Source organism: Schistocerca gregaria, chromosome 1 (assembly GCF_023897955.1).
Source record: "Schistocerca gregaria isolate iqSchGreg1 chromosome 1, iqSchGreg1.2, whole genome shotgun sequence".
Classification (NCBI taxonomy): Eukaryota; Metazoa; Arthropoda; class Insecta; order Orthoptera; family Acrididae; genus Schistocerca; species Schistocerca gregaria.
Window position 1 is genome coordinate 445,821,961 of NC_064920.1, and position 22,345 is coordinate 445,844,305.

General features: G+C 42.5%; 1 protein-coding gene across 3 annotated transcripts in view; it reads left to right on the top strand.

The window, feature by feature from the left end:
• LOC126351910 (uncharacterized) overlaps positions 1–22,345 on the top strand; it is a 1,029,617-nt gene that overhangs the window by 701,054 nt on the left and 306,218 nt on the right. The gene's annotated exons all lie outside the window — the stretch shown is intronic.

The following is a 22,345-nucleotide window of genomic DNA, read 5'->3' on the forward strand; positions in this document are numbered from 1 at the left end:
TACAATGACATTTAAAGTTTTATAGTTTAATTATACCCCTTAGTGTAAACAGAATTATGTCAAATTCATATTATTCGCCCCAAATTAATGTCATAATATTGTACGTTGTTGCTACCACGCGTTTTTCTAAGGTCTCTCTGGCTGGATTATGTCCCGTAGTTACATCAAAAACAGTTGAATTAGAGACCCAGAAAGTAGCTCACCTACGTCAGACGTAGCACTCGTTAACGTAATCATTCAGTCCAACCAGTTTCTTTATATGCAACCTTACATTTAAAGAATTATGGAATGTGGTTGTTTTCACATATGTCGTATGACTGTTGTGTTAACTCCAGTTCTCCTATCATGAGAATACAGGTCCTAACGCTCTAAGGTTCAGCTCGACATACATTGTTTACAGTGTAACTTAGGTTCTGCCTCTAGCTTCACTGATACCACACCCTCCGATGGGACAGCACTTGTATGCTAGCAAGTTTACTATGAAATGCAAGCATAGGCAACAGAAAACAAAATATTCGCATATTGACAAAAAGATATACAAGGATAACACAATAAATAACTGCAGACAGGTTGTTGGTATTATTCGGATACTCACCTGAAAATACTTTACAAAATTTTTGAATGGAGCTTGAGATACTTGTTTCTGTGGAGTCCCGGTTAACAGGTGGATTTTCAATCGGTGATCCAGCTTAAATCTCCTACCTCTGTCATCCTGGAAAAACATGCAGCTTCCTGTCGCAAATGCTTTAACATATAACATTTCGGCGTCCTGAAGTAGTTCAAAACGGTGGAGACCAGTTTAACAAATATTGACAATGCAAGGCTTCGAAACTTAGGAGTTGTCGCTTATAAGAAGGAAACATTATTTATACAAGCTAGTAAGGTTTATATCAAATAAAAAATGTTGCTAGTTTGTTAATAACTACAGCTTGCTACGTTTCAAACACTTTTCAGAAGCGTTTTGATTAAGTGATGATAAACATCTGATTCATAAATATTTTAATATATACTGTCATTTGATATAGAATGCATCGTTGGAAGAAAGTACACAGCCTGCTTTCGGAATAATCAGAACACAAATTTACCAGAGAATATTGTCCCAGTGAGATCCCTCGGATCATTCCCGTAGTGCCACTGTCGTATGTTACCGGAGGGAAGTCAGCACTAAGGCGGTGCAGAGCTTATTCGACAGTGCAGTTGGCCAGTCATTCGTGATGCAAACTGGTGGACCTCTTTGACTTCCAACGAGAACAATGGCGAGATATGGTCATTTTAAAGCAAAATGAGATATTTCTGAATTCCTGAATTTAATTATAAAGACAGCATTGGACCTAAATTGTGCCCTGTTTCGTGTCCAAGAATTATCCACCATATCACACACTTGTTGTTCCATTACACGATACAGTCTACAAAATTGGCAATGCCTTTATGCACAGATGTAGTTATAAGAGCCCAGCACTCTATTCGAGCATAATGGGAGTGTATAGGAAGATTTTCTCTCTCATCATCACTGAACTATAGTCTGCTCATGATGAATTTGTAGATTTATTCTGGAAAAAAATTACTACTTGTATGCATCTATTCCGGCATGCATAGCATCTGTAAAATAGTCTTCAGGTTGTCTAATTCGGAGTGAATAATATTCATGCTAGTGTATCCATTATTCTGAAAAATTTGGGTAATGACTGTCATAATTTACTGCTCCAACCCATTCTCTTTTGCTGCTTCACATGTATGATTATTTGAACTAACTACACTCCTGGAAATGGAAAAAAGAACACATTGACACCGGTGTGTCAGACCCACCATACTTGCTCCGGACACTGCGAGAGGGCTGTACAAGCAATGATCACACGCACGGCACAGCGGACACACCAGGAACCGCGGTGTTGGCCGTCGAATGGCGCTAGCTGCGCAGCATTTGTGCACCGCCGCCGTCAGTGTCAGCCAGTTTGGCGTGGCATACGGAGCTCCATCGCAGTCTTTAACACTGGTAGCATGTCGCGACAGCGTCGACGTGAACCGTATGTGCAGTTGACGGACTTTGAGCGAGGGCGTATAGTGGGCATACGGGAGGCCGTGTGGACGTACCGCCGAATTGCTCAACACGTGGGGCGTGAGGTCTCCACAGTACATCGATGTTGTCGCCAGTGGTCGGCGGAAGGTGCACGTGCCCGTCGACCTGGGACCGGACCGCAGCGACGCACGGATGCACGCCAAGACCGTAGTATCCTACGCACTGCCGTAGCGGACCGCACCGCCACTTCCCAGCAAATTAGGGACACTGTTGCTCCTGCGGTATCGGCGAGCACCATTCGCAACCGTCTCCATGAAGCTGGGCTACGGTCCCGCACACCGTTAGGCCGTCTTCCGCTCACGCCCCAACATCGTGCAGCCCGCCTCCAGTGGTGTCGCGACAGCCATGAATGGAGGGACGAATGGAGACGTGTCGTCTTCAGCGATGAGAGTCGCTTCTGCCTTGGTGCCAATGATGGTCGTATGCGAGTTTGGCGCCGTCCAGGTGAGCGCCACAATCAGGACTGCATACGACCGAGGCACACAGGGCCAACACCCGGCATCATGGTGTGGGGAGCAATCTCCTACACTGGCCGTACACCTCTGGTGATCGTCGAGGGGACACTGAATAGTGCACGGTACATCCAAACCGTCATCGAACCCATCGTTCTACCATTCCTAGATCGGCAAGGGAACTTGCTGTTCCAACAGGACAATGCACGTCCACATGTATCCCGTGCCACCCAACGTGCTCTAGAAGGTGTAAGTCAACTACCCTAGCCAGCAAGATCTCCGGATGTGTCCCCCATTGAGCATGTTTGGGACTGGATGAAGCGTCGTCTTACGCGGTCTGCACGTCCAGCACGAACGCTGGTCCAACTGAGGCGCCAGGTGGAAATGGCATGGCAAGCCGTTCCACAGGACTACATCCAGCATCTCTATGATTGTCTCCATGGGAGAATAGCAGCCTGCATTGCTGCGAAAGGTGGATATGCACTGTACTAGTGCCGACATTGTGCATGCTCTGTTGCCTGTGTCTATGTGCCTGTGGTTCTGTCAGTGTGATCATGTGATGTATCTGACCCCAGGAATGTGTCAATAAAGTTTCCCCTTCCTGGGACAATGAATTCACTGTGTTCTTATTTCAATTTCCAGGAGTGTAGATACAAAATGTTGTGTCATAAAGATACGTACACTGCTTAGTATATTGTGTAGAATGTTTAAATTACCACCATAATTTGGTTTTAAAGTTCTAACAGCAGCCGTTATAGCAGAGTAATTAATAGGAATTCACCTCTTTCTATTATCCAGATTTTTTTACAGCTAAGCGTGTTTCAGCATCTTTATAAGTCGTCAATGGATATTTTTATTACGGTCTTTATTTTCTAGTTTCTTAGGTACTGGAAGGTCATTTTTCATTATTCTATAACTTGTCATAGTGACACTTGTTGTCATGTACAAGTACATGCTCACTGATATCAAAACGCACGCATAAATACGGGACATGCTTTTGTTGAAACTTGCAAACTTCATAAAGACACAAAGTTTGATTCCCAGAGAATAAGATCATAATAAAAGTACCCAATGACAATTGCACAAAGATGCTGAAACATGGTTATAAGATCACTTATCATGAGGAAGCTCTTTTCTGGAAATGAGAAGTTGAGAACTGTTTGTTATGAATTCTGTATTTTGTCAAGTGTTCCGACGCATTCTGCGTTTTGTCAAGAGTCCCAGCAAACATAGTAATTGGTGTAGTAAATTACAAAACTATTTAAAAATTTTTAGAGCTTACGTGAGTGAAAAACTCTTGTAAGTTTTGTACAGATGAGCGCACATGGTTAATTAAGTGTGGCTGCAAACTTAGCATATCAGACGCTGCGAGAATGTCTGCAATAACGTCCTCCTATTAACGTTGCAACAGTTGTATATACCGTTTCATTCAAAGCAACAGTTAGCTTTGACGCAAGTGAACGTCTGATGTTACAGAACCAATCTCGATGAACTGCTTGACACACACATTTTCCATGGCCACAGTGGTCACACGTTTTTGTTATTTTATGAAGGGTACATGGACAGTCTGGTGTACGTTACTCCGGCACCGTCACAATCCACTCGATACTTGTAACGTGGAGCATTCAGTTGTTCTTAATTGACCGACTGCGTGGATCTCAATACCGAAATTTGTAAAGTCATCGAGTAAGACGGTCAGAAACTCAACCCGTTAGTAATTTACCGATCCTTTTGGGTTTGTTGACGAGTTGCGAGACAAGTGCTGATAATCATATTCTTGAAACTATGAAACTCAAACAAGTCATAGAAGGAAAACAATACATTTCTTGACAAGAACTCATACTTGGAAATGGTGTACCCTGTTCTGCGCATTATACCAAGCGTTGTCGGTGCTCATTCTATTGATGTACAGGACTCTGTTTCGTTATATAGTGCACGGACCATATTTTAACAACAGCAGAGGCCTAGTCTACCATCAAACACGTGCATTTTCAACAGCCTTACCACAGTATCACAAATTATGGTTCAAACGGCTCTGAGCACTCTGGGACTTAACAGCTATGTTCATCAGTCCCCTAGAACTCAGAACTACTTAAACCTAACTAACCTAAGGACATCACACAACACCCACTCATCACGAGGCAGAGAAAACCCCTGACCCCGCCGGGAATCGAACCCGGGAAACCGGGCGCGGGAAGCGAGAACGCTACCGCACGACCACGAGCTGCGGACCACAAATTATGGAGTAGTAACTAGGACAACAAATAAACATTTCATCTGAAGTTTGTTGTTTGAAACTAACTCTCAAAAACTATAGAATAGCTGCGTAACGAATGTGAAGATGGTGGAAACATCGAAAGGACACCGAAATCGCCTATAAAACATCTTAGAAGGGTAGGCTATTTATTACAGCAGTCTTCCTGGTGCCATACGGAAGGGAGGACGGAGAACTAAGCAACTGTGCAATACAACACGCCAAACATATGGTGCTAAGGACAAGCCTAACAAGAATTTGTGTATAAAAGAATAGCAATGCGAGTCTGTGCTTCTACGTTGCGATTACGACGAACTTTTATTCGACATTCCACAAATGGCAGCAAATAGAAGTGTTTGATACAGATTAAATCCTTGTAACTGTACGCTGCTCGTCAGTAGCAGGTTAACGCATAAGGTTCTCTGCGCGTCTACACAGCCACGTGTTGGCAGCTGCTGCACGGCGGGGTAAACATCAGCAACCGCGTGCTCCCCTTGTTTACATTAGGCGCCGTCCGCCCAAACTTGTGCAGGTGGCACGCCTAATGAAACTTTGTTCCTCAAGCCGTAGGCATTTTTTAATATTTTCAATTCTATATCAATTAAGACATGCAAATATTTCGCTAGCTGCCACCATTACCATTCTCATTAGACTGTTATCCCCTGCTATACCACTTTTACTAGCCGCTAGGTATAAATTTGAAACGGATAAATAAGAACATTTGAAGAACCAGATTATTTAAAATATATTTCCACAGTGTGTGATGTACTACGACCTTTCAACATCCGATATCCAACAATCAACATCCAATTTCCTGGTCCGCTGTAATAGATGAGACTTAGGCCCTAAAATGGCAGAACTGAATACACAAAAAAATAAAAGAACTAAAGAAAACACATCGTCTAGCAATGCTGCATGGGAATCAGCGGGTGTAGTTCACACTTAAATGTAGGAAGTAGGTTTACGAGAAATCGAGGTTGAAACTTTAAGAACCTGTTGTAGGCCATACGATAGCGCTAGCCGTCGAGAAGCGGTATCATTGTCATCAGCTAATCCACTATACTGCATCTGCCCGTTCTGCACTTCCACCAAACATCTACATCTACTAACATACTCCGAAAGCCACCGTACGGTACTTGGCGGTGGGTATCCTGTACTATTACTAGTTAATTGCCGACCGGAGTGGCCGTGTGGTTCTAGGCGCTACAGTCTGGAACCGAGCAACCGCTACGCACGCAGGTTCGAATCCTGCCTCGGGCATGGATGTGTGTGATGTCCTTAGGTTAGTTAGATTTAATTCGTTTTAAGTTCTAGGGGACTGATAACCACAGTAGTTAAGTCGAATAGTGCTCAGAGCCATTTGAACCATTTTTGAACTATTCAGTTCCTTTCCTGTTCCATTCGGAAATGGAGCGAGGGAAAACGACTATCTATATACCTCCACACAAGGCGTGATTTTTCTTATCTTACCTTCGTGACCATTATGCAAAATTTATTCTGGCGGCTATAGAATCGTTTCGCAGTCAGCTTCAAATGCCGGTTCTCTAAATTTTATGTATAGCATTCCTCGAAAAGAACAACGCCGTCCCTCCACAGCTTTCCATTTGTGTTCAAATGGGTCAAATGGCTCTGAGCACTATGGGACTTAACTTCTGTGGTCACCAGTCCCCTAGAACTCAGAACTACGTAAACCTAACTAACCTAAGGACATCACACACATCCATGCCCGAGGCAGGATGCGAACCTGCGACCGTAGCGGTCGCGCGGTTCCGGACTGGGCGCCTAGAACCGCTAGACCACCGCGACCGGCTCCATTTGTGTTCCCAAAGCGTTATCGTGACCCATGCGTGTTGTTTCTATCTACCGGTAACAAACCTAGGAGCCCGCCTCTGAACTGCTTCGAAGTCGTCCTTCATTCCGACCTGGCAAGGGTCCCAAAAACTTGAGCAGTACTCAAGAATAAGTCGCATTAGCGTCCTCTATGTGGTCTCCTGTACAGATGTACAATACTTTCCCAAACTTTTCCCAAGAAACAGAAGTAGAACATTCGCTTTCCCTACGACAATTCTGATATGCTCGTTCCATTTCATATCGCTTTGCAATGTTAGGCCCAGATATTTAAACGGCGTATCTGTATCAAACAGCACTCTACTAATACTGTATTCGAGCATTACAGGTTTGTTTTGCCTACTCATATGCATTAACTTGCATTTCTCTACATTTAGAGGTAACTGCCATTCATCACACCAACTAAGAAATTTTGTCTAAGTCTACGACGACGACATCTTCCCGTACACCACAGCATCATCGGCAAAGGTCTGCAGACTGCTGCCCACCTTATGTGCCAGGTCATGATGTACACAGAAAAGAACAGCTGTCCTATCACACTTCCCTGGGGCACTCCTGACGTTACCCTTGTCTCTGATGAATGTTCATCACCGTTGATGACAACATACTCGGTTCTGTTGTTTAAGAACTCTTCGAGCCACTCACTTATCTGGGAACCTGTTCCATATGTTCGTACCTTTTTTAACAGTCTGCAGCGGGGCACCGAGGAAATGCTTTCCGGAAGTCTAGAAATATGGAATCTGCCCTTTGCCCTTCACCGATGGTTCCCAGTATATCATGTCACTTAAGACCAAGCTGAGTTTCGCACAGACGATACTTTCTAAAACCCTGCTGATTTGAGGAAACAAGTTTCTTGGTCTCAAGAAAATTTGTCTTATCAGAACTGGGAATATGTTCAAGGATTTTGCATCAAACAGATGTTAGGGATATTGGTCTGTAATTTCGCGGGTCCGTTTTTATTTTACCCTTCTGACATACATGAGTCACCTGCGCATTTTCCAGTCGCTTGGGACTTTCCGGTGGGGGAGAGACCCAGATAACTGCAAGCTAAGCAAAGGGCCAAAGCCGTAGACTGTTCTTATATTACCGGATTGGAATTCCATCCGGACATGGTGACTTACAAGGTTTCAACTCTTTCAAATGTTTCTGTACGCCATGGATGCTTACTACTATGTCGTCCATGCGGGACTGTGTGCGATGGTCCTACTCTAACTATGCTACAATACAGACAAAGTTTGAATATTACACACTTCCTAGAGCTTAGGCAAATGGAACAAATCGGTTGGTCATTTTTCCTTATGTGGTCTACGGTGTGCTTTAAGGGGCTTATGGAGGTACCTGAGGGAAAAAAGCGCTATTCACCATTTTTTCGCCGTCATCAGGATACCTAATAACTAACACCAGAAAATTGCTCCAATTTGAACGGCATGCTCTATCTCGTGTTTATCCACAAGTGCCATCTTCCAGTTTTCAAAAATATTTATCCGTTATCAAGAAACAAAACAGAGTCAGGGATTCCAAGACAGCAATTCACATCAAATGGTTGAAATTCCTAAGATCCTGATGTCGACCAACCTTGAAAATTTTCTTGATATCTTCATCCGTTTCTGAAGTGCATACATTCAAATTTACCCTACTTGTACACTCAAAACGTGAACTTAAAATCCGGTTGAGGCAAAATTGAAAGAATAAAAAATCGCAAAAAATTGCTCAGATTTTAACGATATATTCTACACTCCTCTCCAGTCAGTCTTTTGAACACGAGCGTATTCGTTTCTTTTTTTTTTTTTTTTTTTGTGCTCCGATAGGAGCGTTCTCCCATTTGTGGATTATAGTGGCTGAACGAGGTTATCCAGCTATTAAACTAAATATAATTTTATATGCATATGACCTAACTTTAATTGCAGTGAATAAGGATGACCTTCAGATGGGAGTGTATAAGTTAGCAGCAGATAGCCTCTGATTACAAATTAGCATTGTAGATACAACGATAATGTTATTCCAGGACATACAACCAGTAAAATCTAAAATAGTCTACAATAATAAAATTTTTGATCAAGTTGAACGTTTTAAATGTCAAGGATGCAGATCAGTTACATAAGTAACCATGACATGGACCAAAAATTAAATAAATGTACTTCCATATGTGGAATGATGGTAAAAAAATTGAAGAATAAAGCCAGGAAAGAATCCCAGCTGGAGTTTTATAAAATCATAGCAGGTGGTCTGCCAAACCTTACAGAGGTGAAGAATGGGGACAACAAGACACTAAAAAATATGCAGGCCCAAGAAATGTGGTTTCTAAGAAGAGTTGATGTACAAGGTAAGATCGTAGGATAAATTAGGGTATAAGTAAAGATTTAGGGATATGTAACCTAAACGAAAAAATACTGGAAAATCGAAGGAAAACGTAGAGCATACGCCTGGTGAAAGACTCCCGGTAAAGGCTCTCAGTTACAAATGCACTGGAAGAAGAAATGTAGTAAGACCATACAAGAGATGGAGTAGGGTAACAGGCAATTTGCCTTATACAGCCGGTCGCGGTGGCCGTGCGGCTCTAGGCGCTTCAGTCCGGAACCGTGTGACTGCTACGGTCGTAGGTTCGAATCTTGCCTCGGACATGGATGTGTGTGATGTGCTTAGGTTAGTTAGGTTTAAGTAGTTCTAAGTTCTAGGGGACTGATGACCTCAGATGTTAAGTCCCACAGTGCTCAGAGCCATTTGAACCATATTGCCTTATACATTAACCGAAGAAGAAGAAGAAGAAGAAGAAGAAGAAGAAATTTGTTGCTGAGCATACGTTGCATATCTTCATATGCTGCATTTGAGTCGTTGACCCAGCAGTGCTCCTCAGTCTTTTCGCCCTAGCAAGTACGAAATCCCGCCGGCAGTGTCTTCGCGCTTGACTACGAGAGTGTATCGTGCAACCAAACACGAGCTTTCCGCGCAGCTGTTGTAAGAGGCACCGTAGTGAAGTCGCTTTCTCTGCGAGGCAGCTACTTTACGATCTGCACTGTCGACCGGTTCGTGTTTAATATTTCAGGGAGCGCCTGTCGTAAACAGGGGATCTATATTTAATGGTGATGGCAGATAGCGCCGCTGGATGTACGTTGCTCACCGCCTCCGCCTGCCTTCTTTGCTGCTCGCTGTAACTGGGCACCTAAGACGTATTTCCTGTGTGCGTAAGGAAATGGAGACACGGTTGTATTGCTTCTCAATGCATTAGTCATGTAACATGGTACGGGTTTAGTACAGAAACCGTGCAAGAAGTTAAAGGTTTCGTACCACTACAAGATTCAGATACACTTGTTAGTTGGTGGCAAGCAGTAGTTTATATCAGTACTTCGTGGGCTCGTTATAACCAACAGTTCCCAGACACTTCTAATACGCTAACTGTCCCGATTGGAACTGCGAGTGGCAGCCTTGTTACAGAGGCTGAAATAAATGACACGAGCAAAACATGGAGCGTATTTGAAGGTACAGCGTTCCAAATACAAATCTCCTTGTGTTCGGCTGTTAGGATGGTGCTACATACCAAAAGTGTGCTTTCTGGTTGAAGGGATGTGTGTCCACATATCAAAGAGGTACGGTCTTCATTATATGTCCTGTCTCCACACACTCTTAGTTGAATAGTGCCGAGTCAACCTGGCACCGCATCTGAGGTGGCGCAGTCTGTGCGGTGGCTCTCGACTCGGAGGTAAGATAGGTGGAAGCCTGGTAGTGCAAGAAATTTGCACTACCGGCAAGTGTGGCTTTAAGCGCCCGATCATCCCACCAATATCTTGGATTATTACATTCCAAATACTCTCTGAAGTATCCCAGGAAATGAAACATTGTTGACAACGATCTGTCCGTCAGGTGGAGACGTTGAGCCCAACGGCGCTCCCTGTTGACATTCAAGAGAAGTACGCGAAGTGCCGGCACCCGTTTTTCTCCCGCTGACTTCTCTCATAATACAACATAAACGTGACAGAGCTGTACGCTCACTCAATACAGTCACCTACACTCAACAGAAAATTGTCACACTTCACGAACGGCAAGAAATAACGGCAAACTTTTACAAATAGGCGCTTGCACTTACTTTTCTGTGTCTCCCAGTCAACCGTTCCATATGATAACATCACTGTTGCTCGCGGGAGGGGCCTCCAAATCCTATCAGGTTATGTAAATTTAGGTTTCCTTCGATTCGTTATTTACCTCAGGCAAGGTTGGTTTGCTTTGAAAAGGCTACAATTTCCTGTCCTATCGCTGGCCATTTAGAGCCTATGCTCTGTCTGTAATGACTTTGCTGTCGACAGGACATTAACTTCTAATTTTCCTTTCTTATATCTCACACAGACAATGCAGGCTACAGACATTAGATAGGTAGTACATTATTTCTTGCTGTTACAAATAAAAACTGACGTTAACTAAGACGGTATTTGTGACAAAAATGTAAGTACTGAGTCAATAAAGTCCCCGTAAAAAAAATGCGACAGCACATTGAGCAAGATGAAACATTCTTTCAAGATAAAGAAATTACTTTTTTGATGTGGTTCTTCCTGACCTATGCAACCTAAAAGGATTAAGCGCAGATGGAACTTTCGAGCAGCACATTTAATGCATATGTCAATATCGCGCTGTTTTTAGTAACATATGTTTGGAAAGCTTGATTCAGATACAGTATATCGTAAATTGTTTCAAGTAACGAAGCACAGAAGCTGACAAAAGTGAATGTAATTTTTACTTAAATATATTTCACGATCTGATGATGCAGTCCATTTGTGTTTCTTTCATACGTTTCTGTCAGGCAATTATTGCAAGGAATTATTTAGATCATTTCGTTATTATTTAATCGTAACCGCGAATATTGATGTCACAGTAAAGTTCCGGACTCGCAGTAACGTGTTGCATGATAACAAAACGAAACTAATATTGATTTCCTAATTAAGTTCCACTTTCTGTCACAGGTGTGTAGGGTTAGCTGTTATAGATCTTTTTAGCCAGATACTAACATGCCGGGACTGGGGCGAATGGTCTGTCAGTTGCGAATATGTGCACGTGAACTCGTCAGTCATTTGCATTGGAACCAATATAAATTTTTTTTGGGAGTACAGTATTTAGATTTTGATATTGCTGTGATGGCAGTATTCCCAGTAGGATTCCGTTTCTCAGGATAGATTGATTTAATTAAAAAGGCGCTGTTATTTTCAGTCACTGGAATCACTATCACCGTCATTATTAACATTATCAAGATCTCGAAATATATGCTCGAAATACCCTTTGTTTTCAATAAAATCGGAATTTTTGGTCTAGTTAGACTAAGCTGTGCTAGCAGATATTTCTTCATAAACGTAGCTAGCAGAGCTACAGTAGAAAAGCGAATGTGTAGGAATAATGGATCTAATGCAATAAATACATGTGGCGTGATGTCGGTACAAAAATAAGCTTTTAAAAATGTGTGGTAATGAATTTAATGCTCTGACAATCAGTAGAGATTTTATTTGCTGTGAATGTGTTTCTTGATTCTTGAACAGTTTGTCGCATTTTTTAGTTTAGATAAATTAATAAACTGCGTGGTTCCTTGATCTGCCAACAGAAGAATGATAAACAACTCAATTTATAAGTGCCAGGGTAGTTGTGCGTAAATGATACGAAACTCGTAATAGGAAATAATGTGATCAATGAAGCATTCCATGTAAGTATGGATGAAAAAAAAATCCGAAGCAACGACTACATCCACAAGGAGTCAGCACTGGCATTAATTATGAATTCAGTCTTGCCTAAGACTGGTTCTAAGGTGTTTCAGAAGTTCCATGACGGCTCCTATATTCTTCAATCCGTTGAAATCCTTAGATTTTAGTGAAGCGACGTGTACAAAGATATTAGCAGCTGGAGGAAATGTGAGAACAAGAGACTTGCATGAAAGAGAATAGCAGTTAAAATTAAATTAACTACAGCGATGAAATTCGCCACTTTGTTGATCTATAACGTGAAACAGAGGGATGTTATGGTAAAAATAAAGGAAACAGTACAGATTTATCATACAGCGCCATAAAACTCAACTTCCTCAACAAAAAGGGAAAAATAACCAAAGTCAAAAATATATGAAACATCACTTCAATACCTTGTCGAACGTACCCGTAGGGCCTGAAATGTGGCATTCTGATGTAGCCCCAGGTTGGAACTGGCTCTTACGGAAGCTGTTTTAGCCCACGGTTCAGTGTTTCGAGATACCCAAGTTATTTATTTAATGATGCAAAAAACGCTATCAGTCACTGTTTCACAAAAATATTTAAATTAAAGTTTTACGCAACATCTAGTTACATGCAATTATACATTGAAGTGACAAAAATCATGGAATATCTCCTAATACTGTGTCGAACGTCTTTCTTCTTGGCGTAGTGCAACAACTCGATACGGCGTGGACTCAACAGGTCGTTGAATTTCGATGCAGAATTATTGAGCCATGCTGTCTCTATGGCCTTCCGTAATTGCAAAAGTGTTGCTGGTGTAGGAATATATACACAAACTGAACTCTCGATAATGCCACATAAATATTCGACGGGATTCATACCGGGCAATCTGGGTGGCCAAACCATTCGCTAGGATTGTCCAAAATGTTCATCAAACCAATCGCGAACAAATGTGGTCTGGTGACATGTCACAGCATCGCCTATTTGAAGTCCATGAATTGACCGCAAATGGTCTCCAAGTAGCCGAACTCAACTATTTTCAGTCAAAGATAGGTTCCCAAATGACCTAGTTCATACCATGTAAACACAGCCCACACCATTGTGGAGCCACGCAAGCTTGCACAATGCCTTGTTGACAACTTGCGTTTATGGCTTCATGGCTTTTGGCCACACTCAAACCCTACCATCTCCTCTCACCTACAAAATCAGGACTCATGTGACAAGAACACAGTTTGCCAGTCATTTAGGATCCAACCGATATGGTGACGAGCACAGTAGAGGCACTGCAGGCGACGTTATACTGTTAACAGAGGCATTTGCGTCGGTCGTGTGCTGCTATAGCCCATTAAAGCACTGTCCAAACGGATAAGTTCGTCGTACGTCCCATACAGATTTCTACGCTTACTTCACGCAGTGGTGCTTGTTTGTTAGCACTGAAAACGCTACACAAACGCCGCTGTTTTCGGACGGTTAAGTGACGGCCGTCGGCCACTGCGTTGTTCGTGGTAAGAAGTAGTGCCTGAAATGTGGCATTCCGGGCACATTCTTGACACTGTGAGTCTTGAAACATTGAATTTCTTAATGATTCCCGAAATGAAATTTCCCATGCGTCATGCTCCAACTATCATTTCGTGTTCAAAGTCTGTTAATTCCCGTCGTGCGGCATAATCACGTCGGAAATTTTTTCACGTGAATCATCTGAGTACAAAATGATAGCTTCTCCAACGCTGTGCCCTTCTATACCTTTCTTACGCGATCTTACCGCTATCTGTATATGTGCATATCGCTATCCCAAAACGTTTGAAACCTCAGTGTTCTTTTCAGATGGCAACGGTTACGTTTCTTACATGAGTGGCATCACAAGCAAGTCTACTGTTGCGATAAACACGCAAATTTTAAATTCACGCTACTCCCGACGACTAAGATTCGACTAAATATAGAACGGTAATGCGTGAAATAAACAGTTTCTGCGGAATAGTTGAAGCTGATTCTTTGTTTCGTCAGGATAACCGACTGACGCAGTCGCAGAGCCCTGTAAATTGGAAATATATGATTACTATACCATCTTTTTCTTTAATATATTGAATATACCACCGTGGTTCAGGAACAATTTTCATCTATTTTGCCTCAGACTTTCCTTACGCCTTAGAAATAAAAAATTAGGAACTGTTGAAGGGTTCACGACCACGGCTTCTGAACTCGAATGAGTCAGCTGTAAATAAGGTCCGTACCCTAGAGAGCACCCCAGGCGTATACTTACTGTTTCTCCCTTGGATAGCAACAGCATCCGGGGCGGGGGGTGACAGTCGGAGGGCGCAGAAGTGAAAACGGGAGCACTGCTGCTAATAACCTGCTGCTGCAGCAGTCTGAGAAGGAGTAAACGAATTTGTGTGTTAACAACCAGTCCTTCTGCAATAAAAAAAGACAAATCAGTTTATGAATACCCCTTCCCTTGTTTCTTGTTACTGCGATAACTATTTGCATAATGGAGAGAGATTAAACATGAAGTTAAACCACATTACAGAATGCAGAAACGTTGATGGCTGGAATGATAAGTCCATTTTAAATACTTAAACATATTAAACTGCAGAATATGTTCATTCTTAGGGAAACCATTTGAGGAATGCAGAAACGACAGAAACCGAATAGCAGCACTTCCAAAATTTTCATCAACAATGAAACCGTTTTTCTCTGAAGCAGATGTTAGTTCTTCTGTGGTTTCTGTGGAGAAAGTATTACAGCCTCCGATCACAGTTGAGCTTACAGAATGTTCTTCGATCTCTTGCAGCTACAGACATATATTTGTCACCACATTTCCAACTAAACGTACCCTCAGTTAAACCTCCCTAAACATTTGCGTGTAGTTTAGAGTTACGCTCTACCAGAACTATGGTTCTATAATTTTGATACACTACGTAAATGACGCAGTAAATGGTAGGATTGCCGGTAGTATTGGTAGAACTGTTAGAAAAAGAAACAAATGAATGTGTAAGAGAGAAAATGAGAGAAAATGGGAGCCAACGACTTCTCTTTGTTTCTTTCGTTTGATTGGTTGGTTGTTTGGACATAATTTTCTTCGCACATCATTAAGTGTTAGTCCATTGTCGTTTTATGTCGTTACATAATAAAAATTTCAGTACGATTTGGATGACGAATTGCAACTGTGATTTAAACTGGCGATTTATTTGGTAACAAATATACAACCAGTCGCTTCTTTTAGGTTTTTAATAAGATTTATTCAACCACAAACATGATTTCGAGCCACTGGAGGCTCATCATCAGGTGGAGGTGTTACAGAAACATTATGCTGTGGACCTAGTGTGGCTAGATGCAGTGCCGATAAGTGCACTGCCTTGTGGTAGCCATACCATATCTCTTCCTATAATGTACATTATTAGGCTATGTACACAAAAAATACAGTATTTAGCTGCGCTTGGTTTTACACTGATTCACAGAAAATAAACGTTATAGGAAGAAATTTGATACGGATACCACAAGGCAGTGCATTCATCAGCACTGCATCTAGCCACACTTGGTCCACAGCATAATGTTCTTGTAACACCTCCATCCGATGATGAGACTACAATGGCTCGAAAACATGTTTATGGTTGAATAAATCGTATCAAAGAACCTAAAAAAAGCGACTAGCCTCATATTTATCACTAGGTAAATCGCCAAAGAATAAAAATTGCATTTTATAAGTACTGAAAATTAATTGATCTTAGAACTTCTGCGCTTTTGTGTAACCAGAGAAATTACTTTTGATGCAAGTACAGTTTACATGTACAACCAGAAGAAATCTATATAATTATTGTTGTTATTTTGTACTCAGTGTGTGGCTGGTCCCAGCAGAGGTTCGAGTCCTCCCTCGAGCATGGGCGTGTGTTCGTCCTTAGGCTAATTTAGGTTAAGTAGTGTGTAAGCTTAGAGACTGATGACCTTAGCAGATAAGTCCCACAAAATATCACACACATTTGAACATTTTTTGTGCTCGTTAGAACGTCCTTCATCATGATTGAAGGCAAGAATTTCCTGTTGTTAATGATATAACATATTTTATATAAGTTCAACGAAGCATTGAAGCGATGTTCGGTATATTTTCGATTTGTGTTTCTTGTGTTTCATCTTTTTGTTGAGCAAAGGGAGTTTTATAGCGCTATACGACAAATCTGTATTGTTTTCTTTATTTTTATCATAACATCTCAATGCCTCACGTTTCAAAACAACACATTTCGAATAAAACCTGATTTAATCACTGACAATTTAAGTTATCTTATAAATACTCTTTATTCTTAAACAACAGACAGGAACCTGTGTGGAACAAACATGTTCCTTAGGTTACTTGGCCCTGTACATTTCTTTACTCAGTTTCTAGATGGTTCAAAAATGGCTCTGAGCACTATGCGACTCAACTTCTGAGGTCATTAATCCCCTAGAACTTAGAACTAGTTAAACCTGACTAACCTAAGGACATCACACACATCCATGCCCGAGGCAGGATTCGAACCTGCGACTGTAGCGGTCTCGCTGTTCCAGACTGCAGCGCCTAGAACCGCACGGCCACTTAGGCCGGCCTAGATGGTTCACTGCTCCTTGTTTTTGGGGGATCCTAGTAAGACGCTGGGCGCATGTACAAAGTAGGCGATCGTTTCTAGATATGCCCGTTAGCTTTGCAACGGACCCAATGTACATGTAATAGGGGTATGACTTTAACTGACCGAAGCTACTAGGAAATACATTTATGGTGCTCTACGGTAGCTCACGGTGTTTTTATAACTCTAGTGTAGTCCGTTTGCGGAGCAGATTCTTCTCTGCTGCTTCGTATTACGTGTCAGCCTGTTAAGATCTTAGCACGACGTCTCATTGTCCAGCATTCACTCCAGTCTTGGAGCACACATTCCTGGTAATAATAAGATATTATGGGACACAGAGGCCGTAAAATGTAGAACCTTGACGACTGAGGAAACCTGCTAGATCTGGAACCATAAGTAAATAATACCATATAAGCCAATTTTAAATCCAGAAGATAAAACTTTTTTTCTCTTTATATCTATTATTATTATTATTATTATTATTATTATTATTATTATTATTATTATTATTATTTTCAGTTATGTCCATTTACAGTAATCCACGCTTTTTTTATTAGGCTCGACCAATACTGACGTTAAATGATTAAGGTACAGATGTCATTAAACTAAATGTTTGGTTTCAACATCACAACGCATGGTCATGTAGTAAGATACAGGTTATTGCTTTTTGTTTTGTCGTCTGAATCTGAACTGAATTATCCAGACTGCCACAGTACCAGCTGTATTTTAAAATGGACTCCGAACCGCGGTGTAACTTGCTATTTCTCGCGTACACACCTCGCTGATAGTCGTAAAACAAGACAGGTGTCTACCCCGCCAGATAAAATTCAGTTATTTCAACAATTTTCACTCACTAACGCACACGCAATTAATAACAAAACTTTTTAGTTATTAATAAGAGTTGCATACCTGTATAGCATACACGATAAGCTAGATTCACAGAAGAGACCGTCTGCCACAATTTTAACGTCGGAAATATTCGTAATGTGCATGATCCACCATCGTTCTTGAAAATTGCAACATTCCAAAAGTGCGGAGAAGGTATGTGCAGTAAGAGTTTAAGTGGGCAGAGGTATGGCGTACATATAGACCGAGAAGCGACGCCTCTTGTACGACTGAGAAAGTTACGTTAGAGCACAGTTGCTGAATGGCCGTCAAACGAAGAGGTGATGTGAAGGACAGTACTCAGCGAAGAGCAGGTACTGGAGCACACAATGCAACACAACATTTTAAGAGCATGCATCATAATGGGCGTTTCGACGTTGGACTTCCACGATGGCTGTGCAAGTGCCTGCCGCTGCGCTTCGGCGCCGTCAGCCGCAGGTTAGATTGGTGGTCAATGTGCCAACATTTTTAATGGTTGTGGCGAAGTGGTACCAACTTATAGGCTTCCTATGTGGATGATCAAGGTATAGCTTTATCTTTATTGCAGTTCTGATAAGGGCCCTGAGCTTTGTGTTTTGGGCCCTAATAATGTGTAGGTGGAAGTTGACGTGGGTAGTTACTATGGGACTTTGATAATCGCCCGACGGACCCGGACGCGATCCCAGTGCTCAGTAGCTACTGATCCAACATACTCCGAGGACACATATTGTAGGTGATGTGACGCCAGTCATGGGGTTTCTATTTTGTACATGAGCTTGCGTGTATTTTGGATTAAGGTATGGTAGATGGTTGGTTAATTAAGCTCTTCATGCAGTTCGCGCATTCTTGCCCAACTGTGCGGCCCAAGAATGAGTCGACGACATTGATTTGGCAAAGTACGAATGGTTAACAAATTAGAGGGGCTTGTTGTCCTCCACGTGGAACAACCATATAAAACAGCTGACCTGTAAAGGCCAAGTTTCGAACTGACGTTTACCTGCGAGCTGTGTAGTAGTGGATATACTGTAGATAGCGGATGGGTTGTAAAATCTTGATCCTCTGTTAATGTATATGATCCCACTTCTGGTCACCAATGTTAATGCCAGAGGCTCTGCCTTCCGAAAAGACGTCTGTTCTGCTCGAGGTCTAGATGACAAGAGAGAGAGGCAACTGTGTTCCGCACCGCAGAAAACTCCAGTGTCCACACACGTGACCTGTATCCCACGCACACTGTTGGCTAAAACCTATGGCGTGGATTCGCTAGCAGTTTCTGCAGAGGTCTCAGGGCGTCTCTTGTCAGCAGCTTTAACTGGACAGGCAACTTGTGTCACGTAGGCACAGCATAAGCTGCTCTAGGAGTAAACTTGGAAAGATCTGACGGGGCCTTTGAAATAAATTTTTTAAACCAATTCCCTAAAATATTCCTTGACTGGCTCCCACCGTGTACACCTCTTATCCCGTACATGCAGTTTAAAAAGTAACTTATGGGCAAATGTGTCCCTAGGGTGTTTGATCTGACTGCTCCATGGGATTTCCTGATGGTAAAAGATCAACCTCTTTCTCAAACCCGGATGGTGACAGATAAATACAACCGCTCTCGTCTTGTTTGCGTTGATAATAATGGGATCTTCCTTGGTCCAATCTCCTACCATCGTGAATTGACGTTGAAGGCGAAGGATGACCGCGTTGGCCCTCCGGCTACTGGTTAGCAAGGCGGTATCGTCTGCGAGTTGGGCGAGCACCAACCAAGGCAGTATTGGAATTTGATTGACATATACGACAAAGAGTAGTGGAGACAACACGCCCATAAACTGCTCATACAAAAATGTTCAAGTAACGCCGCTGTTGATATGCTCAATGGCTAAATATTACGTTTGCGGGCGAGTCCCGGCTCAAACAGTTAAATGGAGATGGCCGCATGACTGATGTGGAGACTGCAGTGTGGCAACCTGAATTGCTGATCAACACAGTGGATCAGTGCTACGGGTGATGACTTGGTCGCTGTTGAATTAAACATCATGCCTGCGCAATAATGGAAATCTGGACAGCAACCACTATACCGAGACGGTTTTAGAGCCTTAGGCATTGATTCTTCTTCGTGAAACTGAGTATTCACTATTTGCCTCGGAGTGTAGCGAAGAATACGTAGAGGCTATCTCCGAAGAGCGACTAAGACAAAAAAGGTCAAAAGGCGCGAGCATAAAGCGTATTCCATAGCAGTACAGCAGATTGTCGTCGTCTATGTTGTTGTTGTTATTGTTGTGTTCAGTCCAAAGATTGGTTCGAAGCAACTGTCCGTGATATTCTGTTCTGTGCAACCCTCTTCAGTTTTGCATTACTATTTCAACAGCTTCCACACCTTACACGATCGCTCGAAGAATCATCCATCGAACATTCCTGGAATATGGTTAGCTGGTAACTTGCTGGTTACGACGCTTCAGCAACCACTGTTTATGCTTTTCCACTCGCGTGCAAATTGCAGGGAAGGAGACTGCTCTGGAACATGTGCATGCTCTCCTCATTCCATACTTCGACGTGAACAGGCTCTGATCACCGTACGTTGAAGCTCCACACAGTGCTTAATTTTCATTTCTAGCTGTCTATCCTATTAAACCTTACGTCGTCATCTATAACCCAGTGGTAAAGTGTCATACTGCGTCTAATTTTATTTTGTATGTAATTTAATTAATAAAAAATTTCTCAAATGACGTTCACCTGCAAAATATTTTAACAAATCATTAATATCATTAACGCAAGTATTACTGTTCACTTCTTGTAATATACGTGAAATTCTTAGTTTAGAGAAGAACTTATATACTGTGGCAGTTGCTCCAATTATACTGTTTAATTTCTCTAATTTACGTCTCAAAGCTGTTTAACACTATCCACGTCGATGGAAGTGCGTGCCGGAATCTCTGTGCTATTGTATTGCTTAGGATGACCTGTACCGAGGGAATGGTCTGCAACAGCAGATTTTCTCGGCTGTTTTATGCGTTTGTGACGTTTATGTTCAGTACACCGGTCCTCCAAGGTCCTGGTGGTCTGGCCAACGTATGAAACGCCACGACCGGCAGCACTCCCTGCACTACATAAAACAAACAAAACTGTGTCTCTCTTCATGTGCACTATGTACTCTCCAATGGTGCTGTTTACATACCCACAATTTTATTTTTTTGACGGAACCGGAGTGGCTGACGATTTTAACTGCACAGTCACATGTAATGGCACGATATAAACGTAATGCTACACGTTTCTTTCTACATATGCCTGAAGATGGTCGTTACGACCGACATTAATAACCTGATTACAATTAAACATTGTGGTCCAAGGCTGTAATTATAATAAAGCAAACATAAAACAATATTTATATGGCAGTAATAGCTCTTTTACATTATCCTTTGTGTATTGTCTTTTTTCTTAGTGCTAGATAAAATAGAAAATTATTTCTCTCTTTACATAGATCTGCGTTTTCCCCTGTGGGGACCATTTTCATTTAAAATGTTTATGATCTTATTTATGCACGATGCAGACTTTTTTGTCTAAGTAGTGTAATACCATTTCGGTTTCAGATATTTTGGTTGTCTTGTGGGAGATTACTATGAGGAAAAATGCCGAGGGTCGCGTAAGCATTGCAGTGTACAACGAAAACGAAGCAAACAGCAAGATAGAGATTAATAAGACACAAAAACACAGATTTATTACTATAATAGCATTGAGCTCTGCGAGAAAAGATTAACATCGAGTGTCAGCAGACAGAGCCAAAAACCGCTGTTTCTGGTCACGCGCATTCCGCAGCATGCTCAAAATTTCAGAACTTGGCACTCGACGTAGTCAGTTGGTCATTTACGTCACATAGCCACAGACGACTTGGTTGGCGCACGCACTCACATCGAGTAGGCGATTTTGACCAAAAGGTCGTTCGTGTAAAACGCACTTCAACAGATACAGTTCGCTTGCTCTTGCCTGATACCGCGAACACAGGGAGAAATGAAAACTTTGCCGGAGACGAGTCCCCGTTCTGGTGCCGCTAATGGCCGGTTTTCCGTGCTGTTGCATTAGAGGCAGAGCGACGTGAGCACGCAACGCCGCGACGCATCGCCGGGTCGCCAGTGAAGTGCGTGAGCGGGCAGGCGCAGCTGCGGCTCTTGTGTGGATTGCAAGCTTCGCCTCCGCCTGGCGCGGCGCCAGCGTAACGAGATGGGCGCCGGCGAGCTGTCCCCCCGCCTCCCTCCGCTCCTCCGGCGGAAGCCTCCCGCAAAAACATTGCGCGCCAGCTTTATTTCTTTGTACTTAATGCGCGTTCCACTCCTTTGTGATACTCGCTTTCCTGTTATGGAAGCGGCGCCATACCGACAGAATTGCGACTCCCAATATCAGGTCCATAAAGGGACCGTTGTGTTACCCTCTGCTGCCGTTTTTATGTCTGGGTCTGGTTGAACGCCCCAAAGCTGTAGTTTTCGGCTTCAACAGAGAGAGAGAGAGAGAGAGAGAGAGAGAGAGAGAGAGAGAGAATGAGTGAGTGAGTGAGTGGGGGGGGGGGGCGGGGGTTAGGGGGGGTGAAGGAGAGGTTCGCTTTATTCTCG